The 21867-nt window shown below is 40.1% G+C and overlaps 1 long non-coding RNA gene across 1 annotated transcript; it reads left to right on the top strand.

Moving 5' to 3' along the window:
• The first annotated feature begins 19953 nt into the window (after positions 1 to 19953).
• Positions 19954 to 21390, top strand: LOC119175537 (uncharacterized). The gene is made up of 2 exons (XR_005110304.2): positions 19954 to 20801; positions 21296 to 21390. It is a non-coding gene; the product is annotated as an uncharacterized LOC119175537 (long non-coding RNA).
• Positions 21391 to 21867: the final 477 nt, after the last annotated feature.

Genomic DNA, 21867 nt, shown 5'->3' with positions numbered 1-21867 from the left:
CTCTTGCAAGTGCCCCCCTCCCGCCCTTTTTCGGGATATATGAAATAAGTGCCAATGACTAGTCCGGGATCGAGAAAGCGCCCCCCTCCCAAATCTGGTCGAATTATTATGAAGCTTGAACTGATTACGAAAACAGGAGTAGACTTAATAATCTACTCGTTTTCTGTCTACCTGAAGATTCTGGTGACACCGAGTCAGAGCTGACGTAAGCTGTTCTTCATGAACTTTTTGATGCGAAATTGGGTATTAAAGTCAAATTTGTTGACCGGATTCACCGACTTGGCAAGCGAAAACCTAACAGCTCAAGACCGGTCATCATAAATTTTTACAATCACTGTGTAAAGAAACCGTGCTAAACTGCAGAAAGTTGAAGGGGACTACCATTAATATCAGGAATGATTATGCAAAGAAAACCGTTTACGCTAGGAAAATGTTATGGCAAAGCTGTGAAACCGAGAAGGCTAAGGGAGCAAAAGTGGAGTTTATTCACAACAAGCTGGAAGTGAACGATGAGCTTTATCAGTGGGATCAGAAGCGAAACATCCGTAGTCAGTGCAAGTAACAAAAAGATAAAAAAGAATGTAACCACGGCTCTGCTACTTCCCCTCATTATAGCTCGAGTGTGCAAAAATTTAAAGATGCAAGTGGCATAAAACCATCTGGGACGGCACGCTCATAGCTAATAATTGTTTCACTGAATGAATGAAGCATTGTAAATAAAGCCACCAATTTAGAATTATTGTTGATTACATACAGCTCCCATGTTGTAGTCTTAACAAAGACATGTTTGAACAATACTATAAAAGACTATAAAAACTAGTCTCTCAGATATATTCACCCGCCTTGAAACCTTGGAGCATGAATCGAAAGCCCTAAATGCACTTCAGGAAGATATCGTGTCAATTAGGAGCTCCACCGCCCATCTGACGTCCCAACAAGAGATGTTACAGACACGATTGGATGACTTAGAGGATCGCTCCAGACGAAATAACGTCGTTATTCATGGTATATCAGATTCGAAAGAAACGTGGAACGATACGGAGGAGAAAGCACTTGCCGCGTTACACTCCGCACTTGGCGTCGAAATACCCCCCTCAGACGTTGAAAGAGCTCACCGTATAGGGGCGCTATCTGCATCCAAACCCCGCCCCATTATAATGAAATTTTGTTCCTTTAAAACCCGAGATAAGGTATTATCAGCGCGCGCTAAACTTAAAGAATCTGGTATTTCGGTATCCGAAGACTTTTCGCCTGCGACTCGTGAGGCACGAAGGGAACTGTCTGCATTCGCTAAGGGTCTACCTGGATCCCCGAAATTCAAATTGCGCTACACGAAACTGTATGTCAACCAACAATGCTACGTATATGACTCTTTAACCGATACTGTAACAGAAACGAGTAACTTTCCCCACCCTGAAACGCATCAACGCAAAGCATCGCAAAATAACGGCCTAGACGCTACGCAAACAGCAAACCTAGAGACACGATAGGAAAACGCGAGGGGATGTGGGCGATTGCCGCCCCCGTCACGCTTATCTGTACTTCTTGCGAACGTCAGGAGTGTGCTTAATAAACTTGACTCTTTTAACTCTATTGTAGACACGTGCAGACCTAATGTTATCGCGTTAACCGAAACTTGGCTGAATAATAACATTCGGAACACGGAATTTTTTTACGATGCGTCCCGCTACACAATTTACCGTTGTGACCGTACCCTTCGCCAAGGCGGTGGCGTTATGCTTGCTGTTTTGAATGCACACGATTCTTACCAGGTTGCTGTTGAAACCGATATTGAAATTATCTTATCGTGTGTTGAGGTGGCGCACCAGAAATTCATTTTTGCGGCATGTTATCGCCCCCCTAACGCTCCGCCAACTTTTACTGCCTCCTTACACGATGTTCTTAATACCGTAGTAACTCGCCTGCCAAGCGCCCCGATTTTTTTATTAGGTGACTTTAATTTTCCTCAAATTATGTGGTCCTCCGAATCGCCCATGTTTAATTCAAGTTCCTCACAAGTTAGTGACTTTCTGAACCTTTGCTCAACCTTCACCCTTACCCAACTAGTTACCCAGCCGACGAGAATAACAGACAGCACAGCAACGGTACTAGACCTCGTACTTACCTCACGCCCCGACTCTGTCTCGTGCATGACATATTTACCCGGTTTATCTGATCATTTAATCCTTTCTTTCGACATCTCAGTACCAGCTCTAGAAACACGTAAGACAACTAAGCAAATTCGTGATTATAAGAAAGCAAATTTCGATGCCATTAACACTGAACTGTCCACTTTTCTTGACATTTTTCTAGACAATTTTGACAATCGTACAGTTGAAGCTAACTGGAACTTATTCCTGCGAAAAGTCGACGAGCTAACCAACAAATACATCCCGCTTCGCAAAATCTCTTCGCATGCCAGAGCTCCATGGTACAATGCCTACTTAAAACGTCTATCAAACCGCAAGAAGCGCCTTTACCGTAAAGCGAAACTGCTGCCCACGAACGCTCGGTGGGTTGCATACAAAGTAGCCAACAATTCCTATGTATCCGCTGTCAAAAATGCAAAATCCAACTTTTTCCAGAGTACCTTACCTAGCCTGCTTCTAAACAATCCTCAAAGCTTTTGGCGTGTAATTAATCCAAGCACGACTGAGTCAATTAAACTGCTGGACCATAATGACGAATCCATTCCCGACAATGAGTGTCCGGTTGTCCTGAACAGGTTTTTTTGTAGTAATTTTGTGGTTTCTTCCAGTACATCTATTCCTTCCCCAAAGCTGCACGATTATCCACTCATGAATTCAATTATTATTGACACTCGGGGAATTTCTAAAATAATACAGTCACTTAAGCCCTCTTCAAGCCCAGGTGTCGATCTTATAACTTCTAAATTTCTTCAAGGTACGGCCTCGTATTCTTCAATTCTTCTTACCAAACTTTTTCAACAATCCATTGACAGCGGGTCCCTACCCATCCAGTGGAAAATCGGTAAGGTGGTCGCCGTTCACAAATCAGGTAGCAAAGAATCTCCTTTAAATTACCGCCCTATATCCCTTACGAGCATTCCTTGTAAAGTCTTGGAGCATGTCTTGTACACAAGCATCGTAACGTTTCTCGAATCCAATTCATTTTTCACGGATGCACAACATGGTTTTCGAAAGGGATTTTTATGTGAAACCCAATTACTGTCTTTTACACACCAGCTTCACCGCATTCTTGACCGTCGTTCCAAAGCGGACTGTATTTTTTTAGATTTTGCAAAAGCCTTTGAGAAAGTGTCCCATAATCTCCTGCTCCTGAAACTTAGCAAACTTAACCTTGATCGTGATGTGTTCAAATGGCTTGAACACTTTTTGTGTGGCCGTACACAGTTTGTTGCAGCCAACTCATATAATTCCCCAGAATGTTCTGTTACTTCGGGCGTACCCCAAGGCTCAGTCCTGGGTCCCCTCTTATTTTTAATTTACATCAATGACCTCACTGATTGCGTTTCATCAAACATACACCTGTTCGCTGACGATTGTGTGATATTTCGTGAAATTAACGACACAAGCAATGTTAGTATTATACAAAACGACCTTAACGCTATTTCAAACTGGTGCAGTCTTTGGCTAATGAACCTTAATATTAAAAAGTGTAAAGTTTTACGCGTATGTCGAACTTCAATTACTCCCGCCTCGTACCATCTTAATAATGTTCTACTCGATGGTGTTTCATCCTACCGGTACTTAGGTGTGCACATTACTTCTTGCCTGACATGGTCCGTTCACATAAGCAACATTATTAACAATGCAAACCGTATGTTAGGCTATCTTCGTCGCAATTTTTCTTCTTCACCTGCCTCTCTAAAACTACTGATGTATAAGAACTTGGTTAGAAGTAAATTAGAATATGCTGCTTCAGTTTGGGATCCCAGCATGGTTTATCTGATCAAAGCCCTCGAACTGGTCCAAAATAACTCTGCCCGGTTTATCCTACACGATTACGATCGAACAGCAAGCGTTACAGCTATGAAAAACTCGTTGCAGCTGACTTCCCTTTCTTCTCGTCGTAAGTTTTTTCGCCTGTGCCTTTTTCATAAAATCTTCCATAATAGCCCCCACCTTCGTGCTAATCTTTTTCTTTCACCGTCCTACGTGTCCTCTCGCATCGATCATGCGCACAAAGTTGGTATACCTATATGCCAAACAATTACGTGTTCAGAATCTTTTGTCCCACGCACCAGCAAAGACTGGAACCAGCTTCCTGGAGCGACTGCTGCGATTACTGATTATCAGCTGTTTCGCGCTGCACTAACAAACATTGTAAACTGAGGTTACTTATTACGTGTGCCTTTTTCGTTTTTTTATGTTCTTGCGTGTTCTGATGTGTTTTGTAGCTAGAATTGTATACTAGGATTATTTAAAATATGTACACCAGATCTCTTTTGTTCTACTTTTGTGTCCTAACTTTGTTATCAGCTAAAATTGATTATTCAGTAAACGTTGAATCCTGTACTCCCCTTTACTCACCTTCTGAATCCATTTTTTGTAAACCCACTCCCCTCTTCAATGCCTTTGGCCCTGAGGGTACAATAAATAAATAAATAAATAAATAAATAAATGCTATAACGGATAACTGTATCCTACCACAAGGATGCAGGATTTTGCAATAGGACAGGGACGCCCGAGATGGTGGTGTGACACTGATAATTAAAAACAATATAGCGGCAGTAACAGTACATTGCCACTTGACAGAAACAGTGGGGTGCAAGGTGAATTGTGTTAATTATACGCATCTCAGTGAAGCCATATACAGACAACCCGGAAGTCCACCCAAGTTTTTAGAAAAATTAAATGTTTTTGTGTGATCATGTAAATGAAAACACAAGACTGATAATGGCTGGTGATTGATTTATCACTTATAAATTGGACAAGCGTTTCAACTGGTCATGTGTAAACCCGTAGTGCTGACGGGTTATTACAGCTGATGTTTTCTTATAACCTCACACAAATCATGATATATTGCACATGAATTACGCCTACGTCATAGGCATTGTTGGACTTGGTCTTCATGTCAAGTAAGTTGGCTGAATAAGTCGTATCAGTTGAAGACTGCATATCAAACCACAAATAGGTTTTGGTTGACGTGTTTTTTTATACCGGCTTTCGTGTGAAGCGTCATGTGTGTGCGCATATGAAAGATTACGGTCATGCTGATGATATGAACATCCTGGACTCTTTAGAAATGTCACATGGCGAGTTTGAGAACACATGAAAAGATGAGTCCGTTGAACAGCCGTGGAAATGTTTTAAAGAAACTATTAGGTACTGTTCAGACAACTACATATCCACTCGTGTTAAAAAAAAAATGAAGAAATCTATGGCTAAGTAGAAAAATATTTCACATGAAGCTTAAAGTAAAAAGGTGGTGCAGGACTGATAAGGCCTCGACAGAATTATCATGTGCCTCAAGGGTCTGTATTGAGGCCCTTACTTTTTCTTTTATACATAGATGATATTTCATCAGTTGTCCAACCACCAGTGAAAATTAAGCTATTTGCAGATGACTGCCAAATCTATTGTCTGGTATCATGCAGAGGAGATCAACTTAAAATCAATCAGTGCTTATAAACCTTAAACTTATGGTGTGCTAAATAGTGTATGGAAATTAAAATTAAGAAATACACTTACACACACATTACAAAAAAGAAGGAAGTGCTTCTGTTTGTGTATAACATAGGTGATAACATGCTGGTGAAAGTATGTAGTGTTAAATACTTTGGTGTAACTATAACAAATAAATTGAACTGGCATACCCTTATCGAAAACATTTGTCGGTCAGCACATCAAAAGTTGTGCTTCCTATGCAGGAAATTAGGCCGAGCCACTAAAGATGTCTAGCTGTTTGCCTAAAATACGTATGTCTGTCCCAAGTCGAAATACACTAGGGCTGTGTGGAGTCCACTACAAAAGGTCTTCAAAAATAAAATAGAATGAATTCAGAGAATGTCAGCTCACTTTATCTGCTCGAAATATTGAAGAAGAGATTGTGTAACTGAAATGTTAAAAGTATGTAAATTAGAACTGCATGAATTAAGATGGCGGAAAGAGAGATTGAAAATGCTTTTCCAGATTTAACATGCAGGGATGAAAATAAACAAGAAGGATAATTATTTGACATACTCTTACAAAATGTTTCCAAGAACAACATGCAGTACATTCATACAATCAATACACGCTCGAACAGATTTATTCCAATTTTCCTTTTTCCGATGGAGGCGGAAATGTTGTAGGCCCGTGTGCTCAGATTTGGGTGCACGTTAAAGAACCCCAGGTGGTCGAAATTTCCGGAACCCTCCACTACGGCGTCTCTCACAATCATAAGGTGGTTTTGGGACGTTAAACCCCACACATCAATTAATCAATCAATCAATTCAATTTTCTTTTTTTCCTGATGCTATTACAATGTGGAATGAATTACTGAATCATTTGGTGCAAAAAAGTACTTTCAGTGAATTTGAGGTTACCCTTGACAGGCATTTTGTTGAAAATGTGTAGATTATTAGTGTGCCTGTATGTGTTTCCCTAAAAGTGTTCCATAAGTCCTAAATATTATGTTTTAAATGTTATGAGTAAAAAGCATGTAACTGTGTGTCTTATACAAGTGTACAATATAACACAGAATGTATCTTACAAATGCTCTTCAAATATTTATGTAATTTTGTGCAACTCAATACTTCACCCTCCCTATAATGACCCTCAAGTGAGGGTTAACAGTATGACTAAATAAATAAAATTATCCTTCACTGTAGGGCTTGCTCGGCATTTTAATCTAAGTTCTAACATTCCCAAAGGTGCCACCTCCTGGAAGCTCTCTGGTCACCCCTAATAACTAAGCCCATTTTCTTTGTCATAGTGGCCCCACTCATCTGTCAGTGATAAGAGGTGGACCATAAGCATTGAAGGAAGGGCAGTTGGGGACTGACACAGGTTTTGAGGGGGGCAGTCACCCAACCACCCCTGCTCGGGATCTGCCAGTGGTGTGTGTGATTTTTTTCTCTGTCCCATGTTTTAAGTTCTGTTTTATATTATGTTTATCATGCCAACATATATCTCGCCTAATCTGCCTGTCTCTTCAGTTCTTATGACCGCGACACAGATATGAACTTGAATGATGTTCATATGTGTACATATAGTACTTGACTTTATAAATGACTTTCACTTTTTTCAAGCTATACCTTAGGCTGTCTGTCACAGTTGGTAGCGTAACCTTATGGAAGCGTGTAATGTTTTCCAGATTCTTTGCAAGTAAATCCTATGTGTTGTCAATTGTACCATGTCAGTGTGTTTATTACTTACATCACTAATGTATATTATAGAAAGCAAGTTTTGAAACTTGGATTGGGGCAAATATTACTTTATTGTGCACATTATGGATATGCAAGACAAACATTTTTTGTTTCACAATTTTATGTGTGGTTGTTTTAGCAAAAATAACTGCTTGTGTATATCTTGTATGGATTGCATTCTTACCACTTCCTTCTCTATTTGTAGACCACTTCCTTCTATATTTATAGTGGGTCACCCAACCAAAATAAATATTTAGTTGCATAAGTTTCTCGGCCGTGCTTTATTGAGAAACATTTTAAATAGCATTCTTAGCTGTTTTGCGTGATCACAATATTTTCAGTGTATAATGCTAACAGACAGCATAGAACACTGAGCGAGTTGGCAACAAGAGACATGCAACTTGGTGAAACGACAGCGGTTAGCAGAGATTTTGTTTAAATTTAATTCATTCATCAGTCATAGTAAAGAGCTGGGTGTCCTCAGATAAAAATAGTCACAAGAGTGCTTCAGCTTTACAAAATTGTTATGCTCATTCATGTGCCACAAATATACAGACATATAGCAGCTGATTGGACGAATTAGCTTTTGTATTTGTTTTTCAGCCCATAGAAACGCATAGCATTGAGAAGTTATGAATATAAGCTCTTATTATGTGGTGTTTTTAAGTTCAAATATTGTCCAAAAATTTTTCTTACATCTTAGAAAAGCTTTCAACATAAGGCATCAAGCATTTTAAAGCCAATTACTATGCAACAGAAAACAGTTTTAGAAAAGAAGATAAAAATAAAGATGTTAGCCTTAAGACTATTTAAAAGTAATTCTGTTCTAGTTTTCGCTTTGGTGATACAGTATATGGATGTTAGTCATGGGCCACCAAGCAATGTAAATGAAAATAAAACAATTTTTCTGAGTTTTCGTGCAGGTATAGTTTCAAGAATTACGTAGACTGCCAACCAAATTAATCTCTCAGTAATAAAGGAAATTAATTTGATATACTTTCAAAGCAAAGATTCTCAATTAAAGCTCTTATTTTGGTCTTGTGATGTGGGTGGCCAGTTCACAAAACGAAATTAGCTGCTTGCCAGAGTGGAAGGTAAAGGAAAAAGTGGTGACCTGTGCATGAGGTGATTATATGGTATTCTCCAGGTAACAGAGAAAAGTTTCAGCGAACTCTAAGAACTTCCATTAAAAATATGGGCAGTTTGCATAAGTGGGGCGGAAGGTGGACTTTCTGCAGAGCTTATGCTTGACCTGGACTGTTAGTGTGGACCTAATTAGCAAGGGCTTAATTAGCATAGTTCTGATCACCATGTTTATAATCTTAATTATGAAGATTTTCATCAGTGAGCTAATAGTATTGTCATAATTAACACATTTTAAATTACTGATATCTTGAATTACATCACTCTACTTAGCAAGATCTTTTTTTTAGCTTTTTTGTTACCACGCCTATTCAAATCAATCACTGGTGATTGATGGTTTAAATCGTCGATTTTTGCATGTTGTGTTTGTTTCTTGTGCACCGAGCACTTTTTTATTAGTTAGCCCAGCCACTCAACTTTCAGGATCAATTTCAATTTGCCCATTTCGGGAACATATTGATTTTTGACAGACCTTTGTGTGAACAAATGTGCATGTGTTATGGGAAAAATGCACAGTAACATCAAAGTTCTCTAATAAAAAGAGCCTTTGCAAGTCAAATATCAAATTAAAATATCACATTCTCGATCTGACAGTGTTAAGCAGTAATAATGGCCAGAAATGTATGCCAGTTTTTCAACAGAGAGCTGTTTCTAGAAGTCAGGTAAAATTTATTCTACAAAAATTATTTCCGAAGGTGGATTGCATGTATAGAGTGTGAATGTGACATTCTTAGCCAGTTTCCAATAGCTTTGTTTTGCTTGTATCGTTATGTCAAATACAGGGCCGCATTTAGTGTCCCTAGTCCCTTCTATGGCGGCGGCGTCACGTGCGCATGATTGGGCACCTGAGCTGCAAAAGACACACGACACTCGAAACTGTTTTGCAGCCGCACCTGAATTGAATGAGGACGAGCTTAGAGTTCAAGGATCACAGCACCTCAGCTTCAAGTTCTGTTGCGATGATGTTTTGCGTCAGCCTGAGACATTCGAAGCCGTTCATAGGTTTGTTTTGTTTACGGCCTCAAGTTGTTTTCTCCGCTTCCAAGTGCATAGTTGCTGACCTTTGTGCAGAGTCTTATAGCTACTCTGGTTACGTGCGAAATCCACACGTCGCTAGGGTGCAGTGTGCAAGCGCTGGCTGCAGAGCTTCTTCTCAAGACAAGGAGGTTATCAGAGCTCATCTTGGCCCTGACTATGGTGTAGCGCAAAACGTTTTAGAACTGCACATGGTATTGTTTTTTTTTTTAATATGGTGTGCTAAAATGCAAAAAAGTATGTTTAGATGCATATATTAGAATGCCAACATATGCAGAGTCAAGTCCAAGTCAAGTTTATTACATATTTCACACTAGGTTACATGGTTGGAATAGTACAGGAGGAGGTCCCAAAGTACAGGAGGAGGTCCCATAGCGACATGAATAGGGTAAATATAAAAAAGTACAATAAAAGGTGCAAATCTGTGAGCAATGACTAACAAACATAATTATCAGTAACAATTATTACATAACATGATGGTAATGCTACTGATAAAATTAGACATGAAAATTATGAATAGCAGGGGATAAAACTAGAATAAAGCAAAATTAAGGAACTGTACATGATAAATACCGCTGGTCATTAAGGGTAACTAACTGGATTCCCAGAGAAGGGAAGCGGGTTAGGGGGAGACAGCAGATTAGGTGGGCAGATGAGATTAAGAAGTTTGCGGGTATAAATTGGCAGCAGCAAGCACAGGACCGGGTTAACTGGTGGAACATGGGAGAGGCCTTTGTCCTGCAGTGGACGTAGTCAGGCTGATGATGATGATGACATGATAAATGCAACTAGTTCATATCAGTTGCATAAGTTGTACAAAGGCAAATATTAATATAAAAATAACACAGAACTATTGAAAGCTATTAACAGCTAATTACACAAATCAAATGATTCCATTAATTCCTGAAGAAAATGTTTTTTTTTTGCTACACGAGGTGAAAATGTGAATGTTGTGCGATGATTTTAATTCAAAGGGCAATGAATTCCAAATTGCTATGCTTGTAAACAGGGCTGTGAACTTGCCGTAGTTTGTTCTTACGGCTGGTAAAAGAAGATTATTGCTCTGGGAAAACCGGGTAATATTGCTATTAGTTAAATGATGATGATCAATGCATGCAATGATATGAGGTGGCTCATGTAAAGAAATGATGCTAGACGAAATAGCGAAGTTCATTGGACATCTGATTTATAGAGAGAATATTCACATCACGGCCATCCATCTATATTGGAACAACTGCAGGCTCTTATCACAAAAAAATTTAATTTACTGTGAAAGTGTATGACTTCACTTGTGTATGAAGAAAAACTAAGCAATGGTTTACTGCATGGCACGAGCAATGAAGAAGCACCTCGGTTCCGATTTTCTTTGTCTATGTGAATAGAAACATTTTGTACAACATTTACTATTTTTTATGTGGTTCCTATGTTATTTATCATCAAAATGTATGTTTTGAATTTTCTTAGCTTTGAATGTTTTTCCATATATGGTGTTTTTAATGCGCTGTTTACCGGCTTGCACCCAAAAATTACACATTTTTCACACTTTTATTTATTCTAAAACATCTTGCATTGCTGCTCAACATATATTTCTTCTAAAGAGCATTTTATTCTGCAAAATTTCGTACGCCGTAATTCATGCTGGAGTAGTTTTCAAACTGACAAAAACAATTTACCCGGGACATATGAAAAAAATAACCATTTTGTACTGTAATAAAAGAGTTAAGTTCAATAAGGTTGGCAGCAATTGGCTAGTTAGTGACTGATCATTATACCGTAAGTAAAATAGTGCACTTTTCACTTTTTACAGTGTTGTGTCCATCTTGTTCCCTTTGTCCCTGTAGAAAGTGCGCTACTTGACCTCATGGTCTAATGATCTTCTCTCTTGGTGTTTCTGTGTTTTTTTTCCTCACCTTTATATTTACCTCTTCTGTGCTGCTCTCTTGATTTCTTGAGATGACACATGCATTGAACACATTGACCAGTTTTTCAATCCTGCATTGCACATCCTGCATTGCACAGTGGATGTGCTGGCATTGGTTGAGGTTCTATTCTGCCACATTACTAAGTCATACTCAAAAATATACTATAACTATCCTCATTTCATGAATGTATGTCACTAAGAGCTAAACTGCCTTTATAGTGAATATAAAGATGAAGAAAAGAATGAAGAGAGAGTGCTGTGATTGAGTTATTTTGTTGCACACTTGGAACAGCTTGCTTTTTTTGTTGCGCTACATGATGAAATAAGGAGCTTAAACTGCTCTTCTAATAATAGTAATGCGAACTAACAGACAATGATGCCAAATGATCTGATAAATCGCGTGCCACATGATGCCAACAGGCAAAAAAGTGTTCCACACTCACTGCGATGGCAACAGGGGACACTGACTGACGCTCCCACATTTATTGCACATATATACCCTAAAATGATGACCGTCACTGTAGCTCAGTGGTACAGCATCGGACGCGTTACTCGAAGGTCGCAGGTTTGCATCCTGCCGATGGGAAGTCTTCTTTTTGTGCACCTTTCTTTTTTTCACATTTACATTACAATTGCTTCTAATAACATCCCCTATACTTCTGTTGGCATTATTTTCTGTTAGTTCTTACTAATATTGTGTCTAACAAAAAAAACGAGCCCTTAACCCTTTGGTACGCTATGTGCATAACTGTGTACACCACTTGTTTTTGCTATTAGCATCAAGTAGAGGCTAAGAAAGAGCAACATATATTGTAGTTTGAATGAATTGAAGCTCTTGCATAATAAATTTGTCTTTATTTAACTTCATTTAGCAGTGTATTGATAAGTGTGATCAATTTTCTGAAGGCACTACGACGTTCGACGTGTTGTGCGACAGGCCACTTCCTGCAAGCATTGTGAAAAGCAGAATTTTTCTTTTCTCAAGATGGACATAACCAGAAATGAGCTGGAACTATATTCCTAGCCTTATATTTTATTCTATTATGCCAAAAGTAAGCATCGATGAATTCAGGGTCAAGAGATACTTCATTACAACATTAGGATAAGTTATTACAATATAATTATTTAACAATTATCTTATTATTCTCGTTGTGATAGAATATTGAGGGCCTTGAAGAATCACTGCATTGATTTAATACATTAACTGACAGTTCTTCATTGGACACATCTGAAGGATTAAATTTACAACACTTCTTCCTTTGGCTATTAATAGGTTTCGTTCGCATTCATGTACTTGTGGCGTCACTAGGTTTCCTCAGTGGCACCTGGCAGCAACAAAGTGTGGTAATGCAAATTAATTACACAGGAAGAGCATATAGGAAAACCTTGTTGCATAATGAGAAAATGATGCACGACACTGGTCGACATGAGGGCTTTTGTGTAGCAATTTTCCCTGCCCTAAATCTAACAGTTGGCTAAGTAATGAGTTAGTGACAATGAAGGTGAGAAAATTTTTTGGCTTACTCTGGGAAGGCCAAAAAAATGCTGGGAAAAAGATATAGCGGTAGCTAAGAGTGAGATCAATGAAATTTGTTATAAAAGACGATCAGGCCAGCAATCTTTCTTCCATTCCAAGGCCCATGAAAGAGTATGGCCAAACAAGAAATGTAACATGTAGTAAAAAGTGAATTAGCCTTCCCTATAGGGAAGGCTAATTCACTATAGGGGAAAGCTAATTCCTATATTAGCCTTCTCTATAGGAAAGGCTAATTGCTATAGTGAAAGTGAATTAGCCTTTCCTATAGGGATGGGGCATGTTATTGACTTTAGCCTGCTTTGTGGCACTGGTATACCAGTCCCACAAGCAGGCTGAAGTCAACAACATGCCTCATCACGTGAGCTATAAAGAAAGGGATTATGGAACAAAGCTGCACAAGTGTTAGTAGTACAAGCTGAAGTGCTGTGTGCTTTGCACAACCAGATGGAGTAGACATGCATTGTTTTTTTAAATGAGGGTATAACACTGCAGGAGACCTGCCAAATATTAGGCTCTAATAAGCCAAACAGGACCTCTACAGAGGCCAGTGTCGCAATTTTAGCTCACTGGAGCGACATCAATAATCAGGCACAAGCTAACATTGCCATGAATTCCCACTCACATCTACCAGCTTCGGTGCAAATATTCAGGAAGCATCTTTCCATAATAGTACAAGTATATTTAATCTCAGAACTAGCAAGCCCTCCCTTAAACAGGAAGTGGAAGCCATGGAATGCCAATATGCAACAGAGCTTGGATAGACTTTCGGCAACAGGTTGCATAGCATTTTTGACCACAAAGTAGAAGACAGTTAACAAGGGTCAACAGATCAGGTTTAATCAAGAGCTCTTATACACTACACATTTGACTGGTCAAAGTCTAAGATAAGACCAAAAAGACTTTAAAGTAGGAAGGTAATAGGCAACATTGCCCATACTGAGGCAACTGACTCAAAACATCAGTTCTATACAAAATGAAAGGAGACAAAAACAACAACAATGAAAAATGGGAAAGTCACAATTTTGACTTGAACATGCATACAGGGTGGGAAAGTGGATTAGAAATAATTAAAATAGTTTATGTGGTTTTATGTGTTAGAACATTGACATGAGTATGAGGCACCTAAATCTAAACTACATGGGTATTCATGCATCTCAAGTTGATTCATACATCAAGTTCATTAAAACAATAGAAAGAATTTGTTTCAGTTTCATGCTTCATTGGAAGCCACTTATGCGACATGGAGGAAAGCCCTACCCACGAGCACTACCTATAGGTGGCCCTTAACTGACAAGGAGGTGAATGAAAAGGAGGCGTTCACCTCATCTCAGTGGGACTCTCAGTGGCCTTTAGGAAGCTCTCAGTAGGACAGGATAAAACTGCTTTGCACTGAACATGTGTGGCTTATCAGAAGTTGGTACAACATAAAAAAGGGCCTAATTAAACCTGTGCGCTTGCAAGAAGCTCACACAAGAACTTAAATATAGTAGCCCGCGTCGGAAATGATAGCGTATCCATGAATTGGTCAAAAATCATTTCCAGTTATTGCACGTATTTATAAGCTTGAAAATTTTGCACATTGTACTTAAAAACTGGGGCGGAGTGCTGGGGCAGAATAACCTGGGGAGCAGAAAACTTGTTATCGAACAACTATCACCGGGCTTCGTGCCACACCTAACTGACATGACGGTGGATGAGACTGGAAAGGAGAGCATAGGTAGTGACCACCACTGTTTTGGAATATGGTTTGGAGCACAACCTTCAGCAGGTCTTCTCAATTTCATACACATCACTGTAAGCTTTCAGACATCTGAAAAGATGACCAGCATTTTTTAGAGGCTCGTGACAGCAAAAAAGAAAAGTATGGTGGAACAGCAAAGGAGCTGTAGCCCTGTCATCACATTAACAGCTGTGCTGGCAGCATAGCCATACTGGGCTGCATGGTGCTGTTGATGTGGAGGTTCTTAATTTATGGGTCTGCTACATACAAGCACAGAAATCAGCGTCCACATTAGTGAAAGTGCGTGGGAGCTATGGACACCAAGCTGCTACGCAAGAGGCTGGTCGGCACTATGGGATGAAGTTTCAGTGGCATATCCAATGTCATTGTACCTGCCACGGACAGATCACTGTCATGACCCACACATGGTTTTGGAATATGCTATTGATGTATCTGTTCGGTGATTCATCAGAAAGCTCATCACCACTGATAAGCTCAAGTGATAGGTGGGATGGCACGTACTGAATGCCTCTGGCCCGCGGTTCACTATTCTGTGAGCATTATCACCTAAGGGTGATTGGAGCATGCTCTTAAAAAGTTGTCACGATGATAGGCGGTTAGATTGCATGGAATCGGTGCATGTACAAAGGTAGACAGTGGAATTCAGACCCCACTGAAGTGTCAAAAGCCCTATGACATGAATGTCGCCATTCTTCATGGTTTTCGTCTGAAGTTGCCTAAGGTGCATGGGGAAGGCATTAACACTCAACATATGCCGAGAGTGCTTTAAATGCATGACATTTTTCTTATGTCTTACAACGCTGACAAGTTGCCATACAGGTGAAGGCATGAAACTTTGTTTATGTTTCAATGTCGAGAAATATGCTGTCACTGCCTCTCTATTGAAAGCTCTCCAGTTGGTCTTGGAGCCCTATATACAAGGTAATTTCACTGTTCTGACTTGTGAGAAGAAGTACCTCACAGAAAGCATCACATCTACCCACAAATAGTATTTGTCGTACTAAAACACAATGTCCACTATACCTTCATTAGCTTGATTGTTTGTTGGTTTTGTTATGTTGTGTCCAGCAGAAAAAACAAGCTCTCTCTTTCTTTGCTGAGCTATGAAAAAGACTACTGGTGAAGGTGAAGGCCTGTTCTTCTTTTTATTGCTCCAGTGCACTGTGGTCTTTGAGCTGTTTTAAAGTTGTGAGGGCTAGCGCTGTGAAAAAGGGCATGCGTAATGAGCCCCATTTTCTCAAATATGGTGCATTGTCTTCCTTCATTCATACAACAGACCCTGGTGACATACCAAACAAAGTTAAAGCTGGCCACAGGAAGGCACACAGGAAGGCATATCTCATGAGGCAATTGATATTGAAACGAAACTTCTAGCCTACAAAGCATTCGTCAGACCTGTCTTAGAATATGCAAACGTCGCGTGGTTTTCCTTTACAAACAATCTCATAAATGCCCTAGAACGAATACAATGAAAAGCTATAGGATTTGTCTATAACAAGTACAGAATAACTGACTCACCCACAGAACTTTTAAAAAAATCAGGTCTCTTAACAATAAAAAACCGCGCTAAACTGGCACATCAGAAATTCCTATATCAGTTAGTTCACCAACAGCTAAACATAGACAGTTCAAAGTACATGTCATTTAAGGAAACAAGGCCAACACGACAAAAGCATTCTCAGACACTGAATGAATATCAGTGCCGGACGGACTGTCTGAAATATTCTTTTTTTCCACTAGCAATTCGCGAGTGGAATAACTTGCCAATCAGTATAACAAACAGTCAATCATTGAAAACTTTTTCATCCCTGCTCGAATGTTATTTATTGTCTTCAGAACTGACGAACTCTGTTTTTTTCCTGTCCACTGTTTGAAGTGCTCACTTTTCTTTTTTTCAGTACTAGTTGGAATTGATGTCGTATGCTACTGAATGTATTTTAGTGGTACAGATGTAGTCATCAAATGTATTTCTGTCGGCTTTGTCTCACTCTTTATTATAATAATTTAGTGAGTACCCTCTGTATAAATCTTGACCTTTCACAATGTATGTTCCCTTCCTGCAATAATCCCTAATTGGGATTGGCAGTATATGTAAATAAATAAATAAAATAAAAATATAAAGAGTAATTTATTGATCAGTCTCTTTTTAAAGTCCGTGACTCCAGGACAAAAGTCGCTCAATAGATGAAGTATATTCATTTGTGATAAATCACTGTGAAGTGAGTGACCCGAATGAAAGCCTTATCAAACGATACAGTATCTACAGGGTATGGGTCGCAACCCTATCACTCATCACTTTGTGACCAAGGGCCCTAAATTAGTAAGCATATGTTGAGGCTCCAAGGTAAGCAGCCTGCTAGGCAAGTCTCATGATAGTGTGCTCGAGTTTGCCTCTGGTATAATGCTTACACTTTGGATATGAATATAAGTTGCCAGTGCAGTTGAAGAGCATTGTCCCCATATTGCCTATACCCTAACCTTAAAGCTAGGTTCCTGACAAAAAGAAAAAATGTGTTTCTGTGAATGAATGAAGGAATAGAAATTTGAGGGATGGATTATTTTGTTTAACCCAACCCTAATGAAAACCAAACCAGCTGATAAAAAAGCCAACGAAGGTATAGAGAATGGTAATTGCACTGTTTGATAGTGTACTATAGTAATTATGATACAAATGTGAAGAAAGTAGAGTGAACGAAAAGACAACTTGCCACCGTCAAGAACCGAACCTGCAACCTTTGTATTATGTGCCCAATGTTCTTACCAGTTGAGCTAGTATAATGGCGCATCTTGCCGTCCACTTTATGGATATTATACGCATGCAAACTTGGGAATGCTAGCACCACTTGTAGCCATGATGGTGAGTGTGGAAGGTCATGAAGCATCTGAAGGAGGCATATCTTGTGCAGACATTTAGGCCAGACAAAGCATAGAGGGTGCTAATTTTGTTTAACTGTAGTGTACTAATTTTGATGTGAATAAAATGAAGTGAGTGAAAAAGCACCGATGAATTCGTATTGTGAATCTGATGCTTTACTGATTGAGTTATGTTGGAAAGTATACTTCCCCATCCTCTCTGTTGGGTATTTCTGAGCATGTAATTTCTGAGAGTGTCAGCCAGCTGGCTGACGTTGCCACATTGCAGACTCCGAACATACGACCTTCGAATAATTCGTCTGATGCTCTACCACTGAGCTACGGTGGCGGCTATCCCCCCTTGTCCATTTTATAGGGTATATATGTGCATTTAAATGTGTGAACGTCAGTCAACACCCAGGTAAGTGTGTATAACTATTCTTTCGCCATATGGTATTGCATGGCGCACAAATGGCTTTCCAGTTGGGAATAGTTTTCATTTTCAGCTTGAAGTTTTCCAATGCCACTTTATAAGTTATATTGCCAGCTGGAAATTTTTCCATCTTCAGTTGAGAAATAATTTTCTCGATTAGCATGAAATTTTCCTGTTTGGGAGTGGTTATTTGACAAAAGGAATTTGAGCCAAACAAAACATTGCTCAACATACAAGTGATAGGTTAAGTGTATACCATGTTTATTCGAATGTAACGCGAGTTTTTTTACCAGATTTTTGCTACCTATTGTCCTACGCGTTTCAAATGAAATACCAAGATTCAACTTTTCCTTTCTAGTAACCTCTCGGTAATGCAGCCTGTACATTTGAGGATGACTCAGAATATCGATCATATGAATGCGTGGGCGTCGTGAGGGGATAGAAAAGGGGCACTTGCCCCCCTCAATACACACCAACATTTGCCCCCACCCAAGCTACACCAGCGCTCTCCCCCTCCCCCAGCAGTGGTGCAACACAAGTTAGCACCCCACACCCCTAGATTACAATATCCGGCCGACACGGCGTTGCAAAAATGTTACACAACAGCAGACGTTCAACCAGGTGCTTGCTCAGTTGCTCATTAAGCCGGCTAGTGTTAAAACAATACCGGCTTCTTCCTTGAGAAAAGAAGCCTTACTTTCAAATTCCCCATTGACTGCCACGATCGAATATTTGTAAGCTTTGCTAGCATGTTCTCTATGACTGATACCGCAGCCACGAACCACGAAAAATGACGCGCGTTGAACATCGCGACCTACAGTAGGCCGTGGCAACGCCTCCTAGATTTCTCGTGCCTGCCGGATGAGCGCGAAACGCCGGTCATCTATGACAGCGCTGCCTACGTAGGAATAAGTTTTCTGTACTCAACCTTTGAGATTGGCAATTTTGGCGTTTGCTGCTAGTTTCAGAGGATGCCTTGTATTAAAAAAGTTGCTTGCTGATTAACGGCGTCACTTACGTAGGGTTAATTATAACCACGTTTACACTTTTTAAATCTTTTTAACGTTATTTTTGTTGCATATAAGCTCCAAAAACGTAAAAACCTATTTGAAAACATCCCTACTTGAGTAGCGCCACCATGACCTACTACACTCCTGACCTGCCCAGAGAGCACCTCTTCCAGCGCCCACGTTCTAGTTCATACCTTCTGCCGCTAGGGCCGTCACCTACGAGCGGCGTGGCGCTAGGCAGCACCTGTTCGCTGACGTCACCTTCACTCTTTGTAGTCAAATTTTAACCAACAAAGCACTCGTAGTGCGAATTTATGATCCACAATTTAGAAATATCCAGAAATAATAATACTAAAAGACATTCAGAATTTTTTTTGCAATAAAATGCACGCGACAACGCATAGGCTGTCCAAAATCATGTAAATCCACGGGTTTCCACGTTTGTCAACCAGTGTGCTATAAATTCTTAAGCGCACTGAACAGCTTACTTGACCAGCAATGTATGGGAAGAAATAGTCACATATATGCCGACAGTTCACCACAGAAAGCAGGCATTCTTATACCAGCGCCTACAAAACAACCGTAAAGAAGCAGACGAACAGGTTATAGGTAGCGCCACCTACGGCGAGCGATTGAACGAGAGCGGGGACACGCGCTCCCATAGGAACCCCGCTATCTGAACAGGTCAGGAGTGTAGTAGGTCATGAGCGCCACTATCGTAGTTCCGACGACCGCCGCTTCCCAAGTGACCATCGCTAATCCGGCAGGCACAGGAAATCTAGGAGGCGTTGGCCGTGGCAACGCGTTGGTCGTGGACCTCAGTGTTTTTTAATGCTATTTCTAAATTATAGCTGACTTTTTATTATGCATACTGTATAATAAAAGTAAGTTTTTTTAATGGTAACATCATCAACGATAGTGGTCTAGTACACTCACTAAATCCATGACCTACTACACTCCTGACCTGCCCAGAGAGCACCTCTTCCAGCGCCCACGTTCTAGTTCATACCTTCTGCCGCTAGGGCCGTAACTTAGGAGCACTGTGGCGCTAGTCAGCACCTGTTCGCTGACGTCAGCTTGAGTGTTCGTGGTCATATTTCGGCCAACAGAGCACTCATATTGCGTAATTATTATGCACTAATGAAAAATAATTTTGAAACAAATATTTCAAAAGTCATTCACAAATTCTTTGCAATTAAATGGACGCAACATCACATATGCTGTCCTACACTATGTAAGTCTACGGATTCTCGCATTTGTCCACCAGTGTGCAATAAATTTTTCGTCACACTGAACAGCTTACTTGACCAGTCATCTAAGTGAAAAAATAGTCACATATATGCCGGCTGTTCATCACGGAATGCAGCCGTTCTTACTCTAGCGCCGTCCAAACAGCCGTAAAGTAGCAGACGAACAGGTTATAGGTAGCGCCACCTACGGCGAGCGATTGAACGAGAGCGGGGACACGCGCTCCCATAGGAACCCCGCTATCTGAACAGGTCAGGAGTGTAGTAGGTCATGACTAAATCATTATTAGTTACCGCAGCGAAACAGCAGTTTCGTACAACAAATGGCGGCTAGTAGAGCAAGTCGCTCATCTGCGCACTCGGTGTACGCTAGTCTAGTGATTTTACTTGAGCAATACCTGTGTGGCGGTTGTATCTAACAGTTCAGTTTTATCTTTGGAAAGTGCTACGAGTGATGACAGTATGTTCAAGTGGTTCTTCCTGCTGTACCGTGTGCGATGTGTTGGATTTAGCGCCGATTATGTCAACCGTGATTCTACCGTTTGGAGGTAAGTTTTGCGCTTAAATATTTCAAGTACAAATGCACGTCTGTCCCGAATGTTTGTACGCAATGTTTGTATACGCGCGAAATGCACTACCGGTCGGTTTGGGCAAAAAGATTTTCTCGCCAATATCCATGTGCCGTTCAATGCTTGTGCCAGTTGCGTGCATGCGTCTTTCCAACTAACGCCGGTAATTATGTGCGCGTGAATATGACGTTAATTCGGAGTTTTTTAAGGTTGATAATAAATAACTGTAGCTTAGCACCTGCAGTTGAAACCGCAATGCCCATCAAATCTTTCCTGAAAAAAAAAAAAAAACATTTGCTTTACGTGCTGCTGTTGTTTTGGGTGTATGATAAAAGTGTATTGTACTGCTTTGCAAAGCTGTATTGATGCTAGCTGTTCATGTGGGTTGGTGCAGTTATACTTTTGCTAGAATAGCGTTTTATATCTCACTGTGGTTTTAATTTGCGCTCACTATGCATGAATATATTTTTCAGGTGGTGTACAAGGATGTAAGCAACTCATTCCACATCTCGAGATATGTTCCAGCACTTGCTACAAGCGTTCGAATAAATGTTTTTAAGTTGATGGATATGTGGGAAATAACGTCCCCCCCCCCCCCCAAAAAAAAAAAAATTCAAGTTTCAAAACCGTTTTCTCTGTCTGTGTTCAGTGATCTGGATAAACAGGTAAATAGGGACATTCTTTCAAGGCTTGCAACAATTTCCTGCTTAAAATGTTTCCATTCGCAGCTGGGAATATTTTCATTTCCTGCTGGACCATGGAACCTGGAACTTTTCCAGGCTGGAGAAATTTTTCATTCCCAACTAGAATTTCCAGCCTGTAAAAATTTTTTGGTTATAATCCAGCTGGGAATGGGAATCATTTCTACATGGGTAGAAATGATTCCCATTCCCATCAGTCCCCTGTATCAGAGGGACTGATGGACAATTGAGAGGTACAGGGTGAAAGTGCAAAAGATGAAGACAAGGAAGAGGCTTGCCACACACACACGTGTTGGAATAACTTGGCACTGGTGTATATGTCAAGCCTCTTTTCTGTTTTACTA

Source organism: Rhipicephalus microplus, chromosome X, assembly GCF_043290135.1.
Source record: "Rhipicephalus microplus isolate Deutch F79 chromosome X, USDA_Rmic, whole genome shotgun sequence".
Taxonomy (NCBI): Eukaryota; Metazoa; Arthropoda; class Arachnida; order Ixodida; family Ixodidae; genus Rhipicephalus; species Rhipicephalus microplus.
The sequence above is the reverse complement of the archived record's forward strand: the minus strand, read 5'-3'. Positions and strand labels throughout refer to the sequence as shown.